At 33.2% G+C, this 21,164-nt stretch overlaps 1 protein-coding gene and 1 non-coding gene across 5 annotated transcripts in view; one reads left to right on the top strand and one right to left on the bottom strand.

Annotated features, from left to right (window-relative positions):
• Dgo (ankyrin repeat domain containing protein 6 diego) overlaps positions 1-21,164 on the top strand; it is a 321,616-nt gene that overhangs the window by 161,407 nt on the left and 139,045 nt on the right. The gene's annotated exons all lie outside the window — the stretch shown is intronic.
• Positions 20,611-20,683, bottom strand: Trnar-ucg (transfer RNA arginine (anticodon UCG)). The gene has a single exon. It is a non-coding gene; the product is annotated as a tRNA-Arg (tRNA).

Below are 21,164 nucleotides of genomic sequence, written 5' to 3'. Positions count from 1 at the left end.
GTAGGGACTTCCTGAAATACTAGCACTTTCGAGCTTGATTGGCTAACGCAGCTAACTGGAGGTTACGATAACCTAATGGGGCTTATTAGATTATCGCTTTAAAGCATTCCTCGGGCGCTAATTGAGACGCACATTTTAAACCCTTGCGATAATGAGCTCCGTTTTAATGAAAAATCTTACACCATACAGGGAATCATTAATATATGTTGTCAGATTGGAGAATGCACGTTTTATAGAATTTACTGTGATAAAATGAACGTGTTGTAGAATTTATGTGTTATAGAATTTTAATAAAATGAACGTGTTGTAGAATTTATGTGTTATAGACATTTAATATAATGAACGTGTTGTAGAATTTGTGTTATAGAATTTTAATATAACAAACGATATTAATATTATTCTAGATATTATACTAAAAAATAATATACTCAAATAGCTAACGAAATTTATAATTCATAAATTATACAGATCACATGTCATAGAGAATTTTAATATATGAAATGATGTAGATACTATCCCATATATTTTACTAGAAAAGAACATACTGTCAAAGAGGTAGAAGAATAAATAATAATTCACAAATTAAACAATTGACGTGTCGTAGAATTTCAATGCATCAAACAATATTATTATTAGTCTAGATAATATACTAGACAATAATAAAATAATATTTCAAATAACATATTCGATTGCAAAATAAATTACTAATAAGTAATACTCGTCAATTTTGTACATATATTCCTGTACAAAATTTAAAAAGGTAGATGAGTAATGTAATATATGTGTAATATAATGTAATATCTACAATATAATACATATTAGATGTTAGACTTTACATTTTAGGTTCTCACCAGAGGAAGTGAGAAGAGAAATAAATATATCAATAACAGTAATAACATGGTAACTGGGTATAAATGTAGTGAAAATGTCGAAATTTTAATACGCGAGAAAATTAATAAACCTCGAAGTCGCTTCGTGTAATAGGATTTTAATAGTCTTAACCGATCGCTGTTTATCGTTTCATGTTAATTGAAGCTTAGACGTACGGCCAGTAAACGTGTTAATTGGCCAGTATTTATCATACGTCTGGGCGGTACACAGCGTCGTATTATTCGATATAAATCGATCGTATGTAAGAAATATATTGCGACGATTCGCGTCCGACGATATTATTTAGAAGTTGCCGCGGCTAACGAAGACGCCCTTCATTACGTTACAAATCCTTGTTATCACGCACTCATATTTCCCGAGCGTAAGCCTCGTTAGCCGCTCGATGTTCCGTTTTAATAAGCAATTATAAACATCACCCGTTGACCCGCGGAAACGAAATCATGGATTCCGAGAAGAGCTCGTGCCGATCCTTCCGACGATCTCCTTGGTCAACATCTCGAAAGTCACGACCTGGAACACTTCAACGGAGCCAATATTTTCTCGGCAACGTATCCGACGAAATATACGTTCGTCCCGTTTCATCGACTGAAACGTGGACGAAGGTTGTTCGATTTTATCTGAAGCACTGGAAACGTTGATGCAGGTTAATAATTCCGTTGTGCACGAGAGATGGGCATTATTCGATTTGTTTCGAACAAATATTTATGTAAGATAATTATCCGAATTCATTCTGCTTGGTCGAATATTTTATTCGACATCAATTATTCCACCTCTTTATTCGATTGTCTACTCGAATAACAATTCTAAAATTATTCGAATAGTGATTCTATAATTAATTACATAACAGTGCATAACATAATTATTGATTGTTCTTGTTTTTACGTAATTATATGAAAATATATCTATTTATTTACTTACTTATTTATTTAATTTACTACTTACAGAATTATAAAATTGCCTGTGCCTTCATCTGCCTCCTCCTCCTTTACATTCTATTATTTTTATTCAAATAGATTTTTTTTGTACGAATTCAATAAAAATTTGTTTCTTTGTTGGTGTGAATTATATTTGTTGTGTTTGTCAGTATTAGACTGTCTTCAATGTAAAGTTAGTAATCGTTTTATATATCTAAAATATTATAACAACATTTCTGTTATTTTTGTACTATTTTATATCGTCTACTCGGCTGTGGTATCAAATTATACAATATATCTTCTTAAAACTATTCAAACAAGTGAAATATGAATATTATATCGTTCTGCATCCTCTACAAAGTATAAATTATACATTGTACAATATACATATAACTACATACACTGTATAATTTCATATATTTGTGCACAACTATACAGTGTACATGTGTAGCATAGATAGGTAGCCCAACAACTTGAAAAATCCAGTAATCAATTACATAAATAATAACAACGTCGAAAACATGTCAATGTGTATATACATGTTCTCTTCAAGAACTATAAAATAAGAATTCTTAATTAAAAGCACAAATAACAAAGTTCTCCGATTAACGGATAAAAATAACTATACCATTCTAATATTCAATAGAATCATTTTATCATTCCACTAAAAATATTTTCAAAAATGTTTACTTTATGACATTTTAAAATGATTTTATAATATTGATGAATGAATAAATTTACAAATGTATAAAATAAATTTATAATATCGTAAAATGAATGTCTCAAACATTGCACGAATGTAAGGAAGCAACGCTTGATCTTTCAGCGACCGAGTTATAATAACAAAAGTTGAAACCAGTATCAATTCGAAGCTGTCTCTTTCCATCGAATGGCGCTTCCGAAAGAATTTCGACGCTGCCCCGTCCTTGTGCATACACGTGTATCGTTTACACACAGTCGAGTTGAAGCATTAATCGTTTCGGTGACAGTGATATGTGGTTACCGCATCAGAAACTCATTAGACCAAGTAGCGTACGCGCAGGAAACGCGGGATAGTGCGAAATTTAATTTCAGGTTTCCTGTGTGCCTTCTTACGCCCGACGAGATATTAATGGAGAGAGATATGCATACTTTAGCCGGTGGATCTGTGTCACTTGCTTCGAACGCGTTTTCCGTGAAACGGTAGTCTCTCTCGCTTCGATCTTTTAACCCTTTGGGGACGGAGACACTCGACGGGCGAGCGTCGCTGTGGACGACAGGTATTGGAGCGCGCAGTAGAGAAAATAGTCATGTCGCACGTTTGCGTTATAAAAACTAAAGCTTTATTCAAATAAGACTTCATTGCTAAAAGACTCTAATTTCATTGAGAGGCAACTAGACTTCTTAGGCTAGTATCCCCATGTGTATCTTATCGTTTAGAATGACAGACGCACGAAGCAGCAGCGCGAGAATTGGGCGGCTATATGCCGACACGTGTCCTCAAAGGGTTAATGACGATGATATTTGGAATTCATTCGACATGCATTAGGATTTCTTCATTATTTTTCAATTCTGTCTCTCTATATTTATTAAAAAATTATTGTTATTACATCCTAGAATGTCCTCCGTTTTTCTTTAATAATATATTTATATTGACTTTTTGCCATTTTTATCATGACGTATGCTTGAATTAAGGTATTCATTCAATTATTTCTTGTGAAATTGTCTTTATAACGTTTTTAAAATTTTGAAATATTATAACAACATTTCTGTTATTTTTGAGCTACTTTATATCGTTTACTCAGTTGTAGTATCAAATTATAAAATTTATCTCCTTAAAACTATTCTAATACTTTCGCTACAAAGTATAAATTATACAATATACAATATATAAATAGACACCCTGTATATATATTTTATTATTAACGACTTGCTATTTTGGCCTTATAATATTGTTTCAATTATGAAGACACTTTCACAAGAAATAATTGAATGAATGCCTTAATTCAAGCATACGTCATGATAAAAATGGCAAAAAGTCAATCAATAATAGAATAGTAGAAGTAGAACGAACAATTGTTACATCTTTGTATTGTTCTCAGACATAATTAGTTTCGTATTCACCAAATAAGACATACTCAATTTTTGTATTATTTTATTTCGTTTACTTTTGAAAAAAACAATTAGTTACTTCACCGTAACCATCCTTTTTGTCTTTGTCTTTTGTTCGCTACTATAATCATTCTATCTTAACTTTACCCTAAAATTATGTTCACAGTAACGCGTGAAAGTGCGAGTACCTTATTTCCATGATAATCTTCAGCGTCAGAGAACACACATTACGCTGCCATAAGATTTTATAAGTAACTAATCACAATGAAAAAGGTGCAAACAATACAACTATAATGCGTACGATTGATCACCGTTCGGTTAGACAACGATCAATTTAAAAATATAATTTTAACCAGCAAAGTGTTTCGTGTCGGTGATAACGAGGGTAAAGAAAAAGTCTAGTACACGGAAATTTTAATGTTTCTAATTTGTACGGAGTGCGCTTTCTCATTTGATGTCGATCGTATAATATAGAGGGAGAACCGCTGATTAAATCGCATCGCATGATCGCCGATTGCGCGATCGGCGCTAAGAAAATCAGAGTTCTTTAATTATGTCGCAAAAATAGCTTCTCCTTTTTATCGGCGATTATGGGATAAGGAGGATCTGTGCTGGCCATTATAGGGTTTATTAAGGGTCATTAATATTCCGGCGTCGATACCTATCATTATAGCAGGTAATTAATACCGTTGGTACGAAAATCATTTATTTTCCGAAAATGAGCTATCATCTAGCAGCTTCTAACGCGGAGCCCGCTTCGTCTGTCATTCCTGCTTGTAGTTGCGAGATAGCCCTCTATTTGTTTTGTCTCGATTGTTGCTGATAAGTCCCGATCGATTACCTCTGGCGAGTAAAAACGAATAATTTCCGCACAGAAAGGAATGATCATCGTTAAACTGTATATGTTTATACGTTTATAGGCCATCGAAGTCTTGTCGCATTGATAATATTGAATCTGAGACTATCGTATGGAAGATTTGACGAACCTATTAATGTCAGGAATAATGTTCTTAACAACTGTGATTTTATGGCATGTATGAATGTTAATATTTTATTTTATTCATCAATACGATTGACTTTTAATCGGATTAATAGGTACTGCCTATTTTGCAAGTGTGAAATACTTTTCTATCCATTTTACGTTATTTGAATTTTTATTACTATTCTATTGTTTCTATATTTATATTCTACTATTTATTGCTATTCTATATTTTATACTTTGTTCCCCTGATCTTGACAGATCAACAAATACGGAAAAAATAAGGGAGCCGTCTTTTATTTAATATTACATATTTATCATCATTGTTAATATCTGTTAATTTATTGTCATTTATTAATTCTTTATCATGTAGTTCTATAATTTCATTTCATATAGAAAGATATTTAATTACTTTTGGGTAGGCGGTTTATTATTCCGTTTCTCTCACTTTGTCTTTCTTCTTTGTTGACCTCGCAGAATCAGACCAGGTCTAAATATTACTTTTGATTTACACTTTTATAACCTGTACAACATATAATTTCGATTTATATAAAAATATCGTCGCGTTCGTATCATCATTTACATAAACACAGATCTAGATTTTTAAAATAAATTAAAATTGAATTTTGAAATACCATGTACCTTCTCATGTAATACAGAATATCGTAAATAAACTTTTATTAAATTAGTACTTACATAGGAAAACAGCATTTTGAAATACATTTAACTACGTAACATTCATATATAACTACTACTTCAAAAATAATCTCTTCAACATTTTGTATTTCATGAGAAGATACAAATATTTATAGTCCATTTAACCCTTATCACTCCAAGAATTTTACAGAACGCTGGAACACTGGTTAAAGCTTGGCAGCATTACTATCAGTTGTAACGATAAGGGATAAGATTTCAAAAATCTATTTTTCCCCCGGTTAAATATTATCCCGTGCCAGCGTATATAGTAAGTGAATAAAGCCCGACCCCTAAAACCGGAAAGAAGCACCAAAGAAGCTAATGAAGCGTCATCCTCGCGCGTTTCCCGTTTTTTATCGAGCTCCGCCGAAACCCTGCGCACGTCGGATCACCAGTTAGAGACCGGTAGTCCGGATCGGAGGATGCGCCGAATCACAGAGGACGAGACACCGTATCTCGCCCGTGACCAAATGTCTCACTCGGTAAGTTAATCGATGTCAGCGGAGAACGCCTAATGCTCGCGATCCGCGCAGACTTGCGGTGAAACCGACGCGGCCGGCCGTAATCTGTCGAGATGATTGTAATTTGTAGCCGGGCCCAGCGCCGCACTAGATAGGTGCTCAGCTAAATGTTCCTCATCCGGATAATGAGAGGATTCGCTCGTCCGAGCTGCATTAGAGCAAATGATCTGGTAGGTGTGCTCCATCACTCTTTACGGTTGCGAGCGAACGCTGTGTACGCTATAGCTTCGCGGCGCGTCGGGACGCGTCCTTGTGCGTCGCTTGCGACTTTACAGTTAACCGCATAAGAAACTCGGGCAACGACCGCGAACGGCTGCGAAGGGTGAAATTGACCCTTACGTGGACCACTAATTGGTCAATGATCACGTAGACGGCGGAATTTATTTGCTTGCAACAAAAACGAACAGGTGAGATATAAAATTACGAAATCAACGGGTGAATTAAAGAACGTTTTTATATTTTCGACTTATTCAGGTTACTGAACAACAAAATATATATATATAGGATGTCTTGCATCTCTTTTTGTGTGCATACGTCAGTGGTGTGTTATAGAAGTAATAATAAAACTGAAATGTTATATAATAAAGTCTATAAACATACATTTTGTTAAAAGAAACTAGAATTAGTATAGTATTTAGTGTTAACCTACTCTAGTGTTAAGTGTCGGGCGTCCGGTCCATTTGGTTTCAATATTACAAACATTCCATCTAAGTTCCAACTTTCTTGCAGTCATATGTAGTTATTAACTATTAATATTGAAACTAATAAAAGATGCTCTTTAGTTTCAATGAAGAAGTTCGAATAATATACAAATAAAAATTAATCGTGAAGATTTGAACGGATCTAGTCGTGGCTGCCATAAATGCTAAATAGTGTCCGCCTTAAAGTTAAATATACGAAAATTCTATGTATAACGTTATTAATTTCTTTAAGTGAGAATAATAATTTGATTAGTTTCATTTGTCTCGTATGAAAAAGTCCAATAAATTCCTCGTAAGCGTATTCTTTACAGGTTTGATAATCATGAATTAAAAAACCTTGTGAACTGCTTCTTAGAATATTATCAGCTTCGAAACGAATTGAAAGAGCTGTAAAACTATAATCTATAAATAATCCTGAAGATGAAGAAATTAATTGTAATTGGGAGAATGTAGAAATGGAATAACTTACCTCATTTAGTTAAATGCGTAATTATCTTTATTCTGCAATAATTCTCTTTAACCCGCAATAACTTTATTTATCCCACAATAATTTTCTTTATCCCGCAATAATCTCCCTTATTCCGCAATGAATTTTTCCGGTTGCAATTAATGTTTTCATTTTGATGATTCAACTCGATACTTCATCTTGATCGTTCTTGTAATAAACGTAGACTCAGAAACCGTTGCTGACAGTTATTGGAGCTTGTATCGTATAATCGGAAATAGCAAAGCATGCCATTTCGTTTTCTCTGCTAAGCGCTGCCTAATTACTAGCCATGGGGCTATAGGAAACTGTCCGATAACCGATATAAAACTTTAAGATAGAGTTCGAACGTTTAAACGGTGTAATTCGTGCAACAAGATGATTAGACTTGGAACTTATAGCTCATTACCGGATTGCGGATCTCTGTGCAAAATAAAAATTCTCTATCTCAATCGCAACAAATGAACGAAAAATAGTGATTTGTTTATTTCTTCTCAATATGTGTACCAAGTTGAAAATAATGTAAAACAGTTAGACTGCGAATTGTACACATTTACGAAAAAAAATGTACAGGTAAAACACAGGACAATAGGACGAGATTAAAAGACTTTAAAAATGTTGTTACATTTTTTACAACATTTTTTTAACTTTTATCTTTTTAAAGTCTTCACGTAACAAGAGGGCATCTTTTTCTTGTTACGTTGTTTTTAACTAATTACGGCGGCTAAAAGAGAAAAAATATTTTCAACTAATTTATATTTCTTACAATTAATTTAAATAATTTTTATTTTGCATAAAGATCTTCAGTCTGCTAATCACAGTCTACTAATAATCAGCATTGACAGTCTTCATTTGTATAGCATAATTGACGTTAAATGTATATGTATACTGTTCTTTTGTAGCAAATGTAGATGCTAAAGTTGATGACAGGCGACGTTAGATAAAATTGTTAATAAATACTTCATTTCATGTACAGTCCTCACGCGACAAGAGCCTCTCACCTCTTTGTAACTGTCCCCTACCCCAGCTATCGGTCGCTATTGGTTGGTGACGAAGATCACCGTCAGCCAATAGGGACGCAGCAACTGCAACAGTGGGGCAGCTAGTAAGAGGGGGAATCCAACCACAAAGGTGTCTTCTTAACACGTAAAGACTATACCTGGTGCTATGCAACTTCTATAAATAAGTATATACATTTCACATTGTAACTTGACAAATAAACTTTCACTTCGCTTGACTCAATAAAGTCCTGACTTGGTCGATGTAGCATTTCCTTTGACATCGACCCTCGCAAAATGACCTATGAAAATGACAATTTGCATAAACATTCGTATCCGCATGTCAGCAATGAATATGCGTCGGTCGATCGGTAATTATAATACAGAAAGAAACGTAGAAAGTGTAGTCATTAACGGACTCATAGGTATCGGAATTATCTAGACAGGTTTAGCGTCCTCGTGTAAACTTTAATGAATGAACCAACTCCCTTTTTTGTCATCGTCGTGCTGCTCCGTCCCGTATGCATACACGTAAGTGAAAATGATATCGACGGAATAACCGGTTTCATAGAATTCCTAATAGAACGATGCTTCTAAATAGGCTTATTCTTTATGAGCAATTCATGAACTCAAAAACGTCACCATTACGGCTACATAGTCACCACTGTAAGTAATTGATCTCGACTCTATCTCGAATATATATCCTTTACACTATTGATTAACCAATTAATGCTCAACTTTGAGCTAATGCATCAGTTCTCTTGCAATATCTTTTCGGTGCATTTATGAACAAAATGTCAATTATGTTGTACTTGTCCACAATCATAGATGTACTTAACACTTAAATGATCGTATATTATTTCCCATAAGCTTAAGACGTTTATTCTAGGACCAGCGATTTTCTCGTTTGAAAATGAAAATTAAATACATATAGGAAATGAGAAAATCACATATTTATTAACCCTGCAAATAATTATACAGGTACTTTTTAAAATAAGTTTAGTAATTCCGCAGAATATGTTTTTGAAAGCAAGTTTCCTTTATGCATAGATACAACATAAACTTTATAAGTATACCTTGTTTTTCTTTTTCAAAGAAAAGATATAAAAATGAAAAATTTTGTTATCAGTCTTACGTCACAGTAATAAGACACGAGTATTCCCATGAACGATAGCTCGAGGATTAATATTTCGTTTTTTGTCTGGAATTCAATGTCACGTATTTCACGTTAGTTATTTTGTTTCGCAAAACAGTATTGTTTCAAATACATATTTTCTTGGAAGCAGTTACAACATGCTGTTTTGTACGCTTCTCTATGTAATCAATCACTGTGCAGTTGGGTATCCTATAATGAACTAATTCATTCTAGAACCTAGTTCGTTATAGCATCCGTTCGTTATAGGGTAGAATGATTAATATTGATATGTACAGGCTGCCCCAAAAATGTTTAACAATTCGGAGTTGGGAGATATCTGAGATCATTTCAAGCAACTTTTTCTTTTATAAATGATTCTCCGAGAAATCGTTAACGAGTTATTAATGAGAAACATCGACCAATCAGGAGCGAGCTTCGCTGGCGCGAGGCGGTCGTACCAATGAGTGGAGCGTCACCGATACTCGTCTTTCTTTGGTCAATATTTTCCATTAATAACTTGTTAAAGATACCTCGGAAAAAGTTTTGTAAAAGAAAAAGTTGTTTGAAATAATTTCAGGTATTCCTCATTAGAACGCAATAACTTTCTTAACACTGAACTAATTGAAAGTTTTATAGATAACAGAGGTACTAGTCTACTGAACAATGACTAGAATGCTGTTCTATAACTTTGCTATTATATGCTGTGACAAAATAAAATGAAAGAACCTCGTTTCTTTTTATTTTATTGACAAATTTTATTAGCGATTTTAAAAGAATTAAGACGTTTTAAAGGGTGTACCTTTGTAAACCACTGTATATATTATCTAACATTATTACCAAGTATACAGCACAGCTGGTATTCCTGAATATAATGATTATACACAAAGCAGGATAAATTTAACGTGATATAAGAAACTATAAGAATATTCAAATATATACATACTATAAATTTAATTTATTATATTTAAATTTTATACGTTCGACATACGTTAGTATTTATAGAAAAAATTGTAAAGAAAAAGAAAGAAAGGAGTCCTCCGTTCTATTTTTAATGTATTTTCTCGCATTTGTTGCATACAAAAATTGTCTTATTTCATTACTCGCAAGTTAATCGATTAAAAAACAAAAAATTTTGTAGGAACCTTTCTAAAGAAAACAATTGGATATAGTTTCAGAATTTTGTGCCTCTCCAAATCATTTCTCGATCTATAAATAAACGGTTCGGTGTTTTTAATTCGTCTAACGAATAAGCAAACAATTTGGAGCAGTCGCATTCATCTTCCTCAGTTGAATTAGTGAATGTAATTCAGTTTAGAAGACGACACAAAAAGTGGACGGCACATTCTTATTCGAGGATACTTTGTCGTCGGCATTAATGCGTTTAGAATTATGAGAAAATGATTGAATCTAAATCGCGAGGGTATAGTGAGAAACACAGGTTTTATGCCCCGACCTGTCACTTCTTACTGTCGCCGATGGAACGTATTTATTAAGAGCGACGTGCTCACGTGCACTTCTTCAAGCGCCGTTCAGTTACGGTACAGTTATCGTTCGCTACGTAAAAACCGCTAGGAAGCTATTTCGACATTCAAGATAAAATCGTGCACCGCTTCTAACAGTCTGATCGAGACATCGACAGGGAAACAGTGTGAAACTTGGACCTTTTATATCCAATAAAAAGAAACAAATTTAATACTCTCAAGAGACATTTATATTTATAGAAAAATAAATAAGCCATTTATTACGAAGGTGGTATAAGTCCATTTATTTTAAAATCCAGATATATAAGAATTTTACGTTTTAATCAATTAAAAAATAATGGTAACTGATAGCATGGTAATATAATGTTTTCCGTGTTTTTAATGGTTATTACGTTCTAGAGATTTTGCTAAAATTAGATTATTTATAATGTAGAAATGTACATATTATAATAACTAGCTCAATGTTTTTGAATTTATAAACTATTTGAACTCTTAGAAATATTGAAAAAGGCATTTTTTCAGTAGTCCATTCATTTCTTACGAGGAAGTAGCTATTATTATAACTTCTTTGTTATGAGCTTGTCATTGTTACCATTATATTCTGAATAATGAATACGCATTGTTAAATATAGTGATTTCTTATGTACCGTTTTAATAACAACTGTTATAACACGTTAAAAGGACGCCTTTGAACCCGTTAACCGTGGAATTAACTTTTGTGGAACTCGTTTCTTCGCAGTAAAATTTTATATTACCGCTCCTGATGTAATAAAAGTTCCGCTTTTCACTTGTTGGTCATTTAATTTGACAGAACATTTTACGACGCATTTAGAAAATTTATAAATCAAATATTCTACGAACTAATTAAATAATGTACAAAGAATTCATTAGACAAATTGAAATAATATTACTTCGCGGTTATATATTCTTCGTTATTTGTTCTATAATTTTCATTAGTATATCCTGTCAACCTTAGACTACTACATGTAACAAATATTGTATGTAGTGGTTTTTTAAATTAAATTGTTCAAATTGGAAGTATTATTGTCTGGTCACACTGGGTTTTAATGTGTAAGAATGACGTAAAATGTAATGACCTCACAATATTGTTTTGATGATGACAAATGTCATGTTCATTTGTTCCTGATACGACGAAATACTTATTTTTGCATAGTTAAGAGATTCAAAGAGATTTTAGGGACAAATTATCAGAGACAAATTTTTTTCAAATTTACCAAGAAGTGTCTGCATCTTCTCCAGACGATTGAACCTTTTTCTAACTGGCAAATTAGGTGAAATGACAAAAAGAAAATAAGAAATATCTCGTATCACGTTTTTATATCTCAACGTAACGAAAATTCGAGCAACGCTATTATTTGGACCGTTTATTTTTAAAGTGGTGTAAGTCCATTTTCTCTTGTTTCGAGAAAAATAAAGTTTAACACATCTGTTAATTAAAAAATTTAGGCAAATTATATGAAGTCTGGCAATGTTTCTACTGTTTTATCAATATGCAATTTGGTTTTTGTTTTAGTCGTATTTTACTGAACCGATGTATACTTACAGGCTGCAAATGTACTTACACCACTTTTATAATCGATGATTCTGCAATTTCATTTGCCGACCAATTTTAAATTGTACAAAACATGGGATTTTTTTAAAGAAATTAAACACGGACTAGTTATACATACAAAATTTACAATAAATTAAGCATAAATTGCGTGATATCTCATTTTTTTTTAAATGGACTTACACCAGTTTCAAAATAAACGGTCCACTTCATCTCGAACTTCAAACGAGGGTGCCGATAAAAGCGAAAAAGACAGCTCGATAAGTTCTAGCGACTAACAAACTAAATCAAGATCAGCCGTGGTTGACGTGTGTAGAAGTCGGAGCACGCGGACAACGTGGACCAAAAATCGAACGACTGCACGTCGTAATTGTCGCGCAACAGGACACTTGATGATGTACTCAAGCCGCGCTGTCAGCGCGCATCTAGCCCGAAGGATCGGGCGAAACGAGTCGCGACGAGTCGGAGCCGCGAGTTTTTCTCGTTTTTTCGCGAACGGATCGCCGGCAGAGATGACTTCAGCTGACTCCCACCCAGGTGTATTACCTTTCAGCTCACGTACGCGTTTCTTCCCTCGTGAATATGGACTTCCTCGTTCGTGGCCGCGATCTATCGGACGCGATTTCGATTTTGTGGAAACGGCGCGCGATCCAACCGGTCACCGTGCGTTAAACGTGGTTTTGTCGTGGATCGAATGGCCAAGCCCGCGACGTAAGATCGCGTTTTATTCGTTCCACATAAGTGTTAGAACGCGGACGCGTTCCGCTGAAACCCGTGCTTGACTTTTATTATTGACGGATTCACCGGAATACGCTGGCAGTTCTTGCCGCGCGATCCATTTTATGCCGTTCGAAGCACTCGTGCCGATGAAATGGTAGGATCATTCCGCGCGATGCAGAAATGATTATAACGTGGACGTTTTTGTTGGATTTATGACAGGCGAAATTGATGGCGCTACCTTTAAGCGTCACAAAATAGTTCGGTGTGGAAACGTGTGCTTAAGTGGTATTAATAATTTCTTTATGTCGCGGTGGAGGATCTTTCAAGGCGAACTTGATTCCTTTAAATCATTTTCCTATTTGTAAAATAAGAACTGCACTTAGTTAGATCAAACACCCTATAAAATCAAATAACTTTGCTTCTGGATTGTACAAGGTATCTAACCCTTTGCAATCGTGTGACGACTCTGCGGCGCCATTAAAATTGTTGTAACACGTTCCAAAATTATTCTTATAGATATCAAGGAAGCTTAGATTGAAAAATTTATTGAAAGTGTAATTGTTATAGTCACGAGACTCAATTTCATGGAATGAATTTTGTTATATGAAATGGAAGTGTTAGAAGCTAGGAAAATTATTTCAAATTTCCAATTAACATCGCTTCGAGTACAAAGGGCTAATATCTGACAGATTATTAGATATACTAGGTCTACCGGAAAGTTATATTCGATGATGTTATCTTAACACATTGTTGACAGGCAATTTTACGCTGAATCTATCTCATGTCACCGGCTATTATTAGTTTGGGAATGTAAACACGAGTTAACTCGTGACCGGTCAACAATGTGTTAAGTTCACATTCTTGAGAAATTCTTCAAAAATGATATTTATAAATTGCAATCACGCTGGCAAGGGGGAATAACTAAAGATGGAAACTATACAGTACAATAAACACCATTAAATGCATATAAAATTTATTATTTTCTGTCATATCAAAAACAGACAGAATTTTACGGTAGACCTAATATTATACAGAGTGTTTCAGGATTAAAACTGGCAAACTTTAAGTATGAATTTAGAACCATAAAATAAATTCTTCCTGGGTAGCATTACCAAAAAACACTCCTTCAAGAATATATTACTTGTTGTATTTATTTTATATTGGTCTATTTATTTCTAAAGATAGCTGTAATTATTTACATATGTTGTTGCTTGCTTCACCAAGGAATATGAAAACGTACGATTGCTAATAATTTGTCAGCACTCAGTCATAAATGATATAAACGATGATTCGTAAGCAAACAAATCTTTTATTTTATTAAATATTCTCGTAAAATAAAATCTTATTAAAAAATATTTCATACAATAGTTTATTCTCTTTTTAAATCAAGTAATTCTCGTTTCTAATATTTTTCCCTAAAATATGTTGTTTTCGAGATATTTAGATTTAAAATTTTCGAATGAACATCTCGTATATGTTTACATGGTTGCATAAAAGCTTAAAATCAAAATATTACAACAATGAAGACCCAGTTTGCAAAATTCTATTAAGCTTTTTTAATTTTAAGTATGTACTGTAACTTTAACTTGTTCTTGTTTAAAAAGCGATTTCCACGATCGTAAATTCAAGTTCTTTGATTTTTAATTTGCATAAAAATTCGCATGCACTAGTAAAATACTAAAATATTCTTGTCAAATGTTGAATGGAGTTAAAAATAACCTCGTTCTATACATTCTTATCTTTACAGCAATATTTATTGTGTCATCATTTATCATGAATTAAATATAATTACAGTTAAATTATTAAAACATTTTCACTCTGAAAAAAGGCTCTTAAGTTAATAGAATAATATAAAATAGTGATTTACCAAAACTGAAATATGATGACAGTTAAATAATTTACAGAGATTCACTCTACAAAATACTTAACCTCCTACACTATAACAACGAGGCACATTTATAATAAACAAACACGATCCATTAAATATAAAGTTATTTTTTTAAATTGAAACAGAATTTGATTCTTCTTTTATCAAAGTCGAAGAAATAGAAGAAAATAAACTAAGAAGTTAATAAGGGAAGTAGGAATAAATAAAGTACGAAGTAAATAAAAGAACTAGGAATAAATAAAGGAAGTAGGAATAAAAATAAAGTAAGAAGTAAATGATAGAAATAGGATTAAATAAAGTAGTGCAATAAATTAGACATTGTACACGAATATACATGACAAGGGACAAATGTAACAACAGCAGCACAACAATAGTTTCAAAGACGTGGAATCATCGCGAAGGCCGAGTTGGATCACCTTCTTTCAGCACGATGAATGAAATTACCGTAGACCATCGTTAGCCGCGATTCCAGGTTGCATAAACGCGATTTATGGACGTCAGTAAGAATAAATAAGGATTGAACGATGGCTCGCGAACAACTCGCTTAAGGTACCATAGAACTCGGTGGGACAGGAATCAGTTTGGCCAATTTGCTAAGCGACATTTACCAATGGAACCAGTGTACAAACATTAGGGAGCTCGCGTAAACGTAAGCGTGTAATAATGTTGTTGGCCGCGGTGTTATTAATCGTCGCGCGACGGTAATATATCGGCTGTCAGGGATGCGACAACAGATCATTCCGATCTGCGCGACATGAAAGTGCGCGCCGGGAAAAGCCTTTTACACAGTAAATCAATTCGTAATCGCGGCTCCCTAAGCACAGGATCCAACGGAGCCCGTAGAAGAGGACGCGCGCGGCAGATGAAGCGATCTCTACCGGCGATTCTTCCGCCATTCAGTGATTTAACGCCGCCGTGGGTACCGAACTATTAAACGTTAAACACCGCAAAATATAATAAATGAAACAATAAATTACGGTCCCGCGGCACAATCAATTTTCCATTACGTCGTGGACAAGCGCCGCGGAAACGCGCCACCGGCCTCTTCCGCGTGTTATAAATATCTGAGAAATTATAGGCCGCGGGTATCGCCGAAATCGCCTAGCAAAAAACAAAATCAATCATCGTCGGTCGATGCTTCGGTGTAGTGCATGTGATCCCGTTCAGGATTTAATTGGAGTTGAAAGGGGCCAGAGGCCGGTTACACCTCGCAATCTCCTAGAACAGTGCGAGCTTTCATTTTGTGCGAGACGCCCTCCGGCTATGGACGTTATCGAGAGGCGTAATTAATTTATGGCAAAAGTGTAGGCTGGCGTACTTGTAGACGAAGTTTTACTTGCTAACGGGATACGATTGTTAGAGTTTATTATTTAAAAATGTATTAACGGTTGAGAAACTCTTGAACATTTACCTGAAATTGCTAATGTTTCTCTTGCTTTTAAAGAAAAAATTCCATACAACTAGATTCACATTATAAATAATATGTATGATAATATATGACGTAATTATAATATTATATGATAATTGTATTACATATGATTATATTTATATGATAATATTTACACGATAAATATAATATATATGACAATATTGACATAATTATAATATATAAGATAATCATTTGTATCATACGTAATATAAATGATATACAATAGAATCCCAATATCTAGAATGCGGATTCTACGCATTTAGGCTAAAAATGAGTAGATCAAATGCATAACAGCTAAAACATTTAAAGGATAATGATTATTGAAATTAAAAGAGTTTTCTGTGCTATTCCATAAATAATTTAAAATATTATCGAATTACCTGTTGTTGATCAGTAGAACTGTAGATGATACATGCATGTATGACAAAATTTGATAAACGCAATTGAGAATAGTAAATAAATTAAAAGATTTTGGAAATTTCAATGTATTATTTCTAACTTATTAAATCAACTAAGTAAATAAATGAACCTGCTAATTATTTTTAATCGATGCAGACAATTTTTATTTCGCATAAAAATCCGACGTCTAATCATCACTAGATCATTATAGTAGATCGATCTTGTAGCAGGTCATTATATTTTACATCATTTCCAGATGCTTAAATTGAAATAAAAATCCTATTAGATATATGCGACAAAAATTACATAAAAATGTATTTCTTCTACATTAATGCAATTATAATTTTAAATTGTCCTTGTGTAATGGCTGTTCCGTGTTTCGTTTATCCATTTCTACCATAAACGCGCAAAGCTCTAGCACACAAATTCTGCATACTTCTGCGTTGATAAGAATCATTACACAACACATTAAAAACGACGCATAAAAGGAGCAGTTCGAGTGACCTAAACTAGCGGATGATTATATCCGAAGCACACCAGCGTGAAATTTGTGTTCGATCACGATTCGTGGAAACATTTCGACGCCCCGCGGTAAAATCAATTATTCGCCGCATCGTGTGTATGTAAACAATCAGAGGGGAACCCCGATGCAAGATGCGAGTGTAACGCCTACGCATTGATTTATAGTGGATCCTCCGTCTTCGTCCTCCCGCTGTGGTCCGTCCTCCGCGAACGGATGTGTGCCCTTCTCTCGCCGCGGAGTCTGCACGTACGACTTCCGGTCATGGGTCAACTAGACTCCGCCGTCTTATCCCTATTTCATTCTCCCCCTTTTTCCCGCTGGAATATACGCAATTCGTTTCTCTTTTCCACCGTCGCGCGTGTTTCGTATTTTTAGATTCCGTTCTATAAGATGTTCCGCGATAAGCGCCGTCTGTTACACGAAAATTATTACAACATTTTTTTTATCGTTATCTTTTACGTGGCATGCGACTGTAACGGAACCAAATATGTTATCTGCAATTTTCTAAGATCATGCCAAGATTATCTTGTACTTTTTCTGATTACAACGATATGTTATTCTGTTTGTTTTGGTAATGTAATGATACGGAAAAATTTATATTGTAATTAAATTACATTGTATTTTAGTTATATTGTAATTCAATTACATTGTATTTTAATTATGTTATAATTAAATTACATTATATTTCAATTATATTGTAGTTTAATTATATCGTAATTCAATTACATTGCATTCTAATTATAACCTTCATCATGAGTGTTATAGAAATGTAATGTAATTGATTTATTTTATATTTTATTTCAATAGCCATCTGAATTACGAACTATATTATAATACAATTGAATCTGTCATGCATTAAAATTATTTCACAATAAAATTGAACATAACGAATTGTGCCGTACGTAATTAATAGACTGACAATTTTTATGCAAAATAAAAATTATTTTCATCGTATCCAACCATCACGAGTCAAACAGAAAAATGTCTTCCTCTCTTCAATAATTTTACCGAGTTCAAAATGTTCACAAATTCTATTCTTCTTTTCATTATTTTAAATTTCACTCAGACATTTTTATTATAAATACATAAAATTCGCACAATCTAGCAATTACGAATTGCTAGAACTATTTCCCAATAAAAGTGGACATAACGAATTTTATCTTATACATTACAATAATTTAATGTATCGAATGTGCAAACACAACGTTGAAAATATCTATATGACGTCAACGAGCCACTTAATTTTAATAAATAACCAAATAAATCAGTCACTTGGGTTCAAACAACATTAACAAAATATTTCGTATACAGAATAATTTTTTATAAGAAAAATCCATAGTTCCTGTTACAGTGGTTACAGCCAGCATTGTCGGTGGTACCCTGACCTCGACCGAGGCACCCTTATTTACTCGATCTTCTTCCTTCCCTTTGTCTATTTCTCGTTCTCCCTCCATCGTACGCGTGCATCGCAACGCCTACTTAACGCGGATAATTTTATTTTCCTCGGTGTATCGGCGCCTGGCGAGCGTGGCCAGTCGTGAAAGCAACAAATTAACCGACGACACTATCGTAGGTCGATACCGAGAGTATGCGCAGTGAATTATAGAGTGTTCGCGCAATCTTTGCGGTGTCCGTTTTAAACGAGTTGCACGCCGCTACCTATGCCAGCGGGTCCCGTTTCCACGTGTAACAAACGTAATTACCGGTATACCTTGGTAATTGCGCCCGGCCCGCTCGCTGCATACTACTTTCGGTCACTGCGATTCTACCGCATTGCGACCGACATTTTTCATATACAAAAATTAGCCGTGCAAAATGATAAATCTTTCGAAAATGTGATAGAAGCTAATTGCGTTATCTTATGGGTTTTCTTGTTATTTTTCGCTTGACACGTTATTCTAAATTCTGATCAGAGATCTGTATTTGAATTTAGAATTTTGAGAACCTTTTAGAAGTTATTTTATAGTACCTTTAAATTATATTTTTAACGAAGTTGTAGCTTCGAAATTCGATAAAATGATCTGTTGAAATCGTATATCTTGTTGTAGAATGATATATTATTCTTTAATTATTCTGTACAAATATGTATTAAATTTATATGATTTAAATGTAATAAACTTGTAAATTTTATGGTTTTTATATCGAAAAAAATCATTGAAAGGGATTAATAAATTACAACAAATTATTGAAAGTATAAAATTTATTAGAATTTAATGTAAATATATAATAACATAATCGCTGATTAGGTGAGCTTAAAATTTAAAAAATGATGAGAGTTTTATTTCCATCATAATTTAAAATCTGAGATATATAATAATCATACATTTATAACGGATACAAGAATTATGTCATTTACATAATGAAAACATTCGTGTATATTAATACTGATTCATAAATAATTATGAGAGCCTTATTTACTTTATATTTTGATATTGCCAATATCTAGCGTGAAGTGCTGAATGAAAATAATACAATATTTAAATATATACATTTAAAGCATGTTTATGAGTATTAACCACATTCACAGTATATTTTGAATGTAAAATAAATGTAATAATAATTTAACATAAATCAGTGTTTTGAGAAATAATTAGTACCTATTCAGACGAATGTTTTTATATATTTGTAGATAACAATAGTTCTTCAACCTATTACAAATATATAATATATTATTATATGTAAATTTTGTATTAAAATATTAAACTATATGTATTCAACATTTTACAATAAATTTTTACGATATTTACTTCATTATCCACGCTACGTTCACTTGCTTGAATCGTGGTAAACCTTATTATCTCTAATGTAGGCACTTCTTTATCGTTATCATGGTTCGTGGTTAGAAAAAGTACATAATCTATTCGAACAGACTATATCCTAACCGACATTATTACAATACTCTGTTAGACATAAAACTCCAATTATCACAAAAATAAAACGTATTTTACTTTCGATGAAATCGTCACTAGTCGATGGATACGATATTAATTAATGCATAAATATATATTTGCAAGTAATTTTAACTTAAAATACGGTCGTAATTAACTTTTAATATTATTTAACGTAATTACAACATATATTAAAAACTTTACTCCCTTGAATGTGTTCGTTTAAATTCATTTGTTACTATTTCGTATGGGATAGTATAATTATGTCATTGTAGGTGGTAAGGACGAAAAAAAATGGTTTTCGACCGTGACAGGATTCGAACCTGCAGTCTTCGGATCCGAAGTCCGACGCCTTATCCGTTGGGCCACACGGTCTGTTAAGGGTAGCTACCCCAAAGATGAAATCCTTCGTACAGTCCGAAATTGAATACCTTCTAAAATGAATTAATACGTATTTATTTCTGTCAATTCTAGTATGTCTCAATTCCGTTATTAATTATTAATGTAGGACACCGTTACAATTAATAAAAATTGTAATTTTTGTTAAATATGAGACTGCTCATATACGATGCATCCTATAATTACGCTTTTGTATTCTGTAATTAAAACATTTGCTTCGATCAGATATAATACGTTCAATTTTACGTAAATATTAGTAATATAGATATAAATTTAAAAATTGTACTTTTTTATTTTTGCAAGTAAATCAATGATGTGATGACTATAATGTGAATCTTATGTTATTTTATATTTCAAATTGATCAGTTGGAATTTTGTAGGAGAATTTTTACTTTTTCTTTAAAAATTTGTATATTCTATGGCACTTGTTTAGTATCGTAAACACATACAGATTTCT

This window comes from Augochlora pura, chromosome 11 (genome assembly GCF_028453695.1).
Source record: "Augochlora pura isolate Apur16 chromosome 11, APUR_v2.2.1, whole genome shotgun sequence".
Taxonomy (NCBI): domain Eukaryota; kingdom Metazoa; phylum Arthropoda; class Insecta; order Hymenoptera; family Halictidae; genus Augochlora; species Augochlora pura.
The sequence above is the reverse complement of the archived record's forward strand: the minus strand, read 5'-3'. Positions and strand labels throughout refer to the sequence as shown.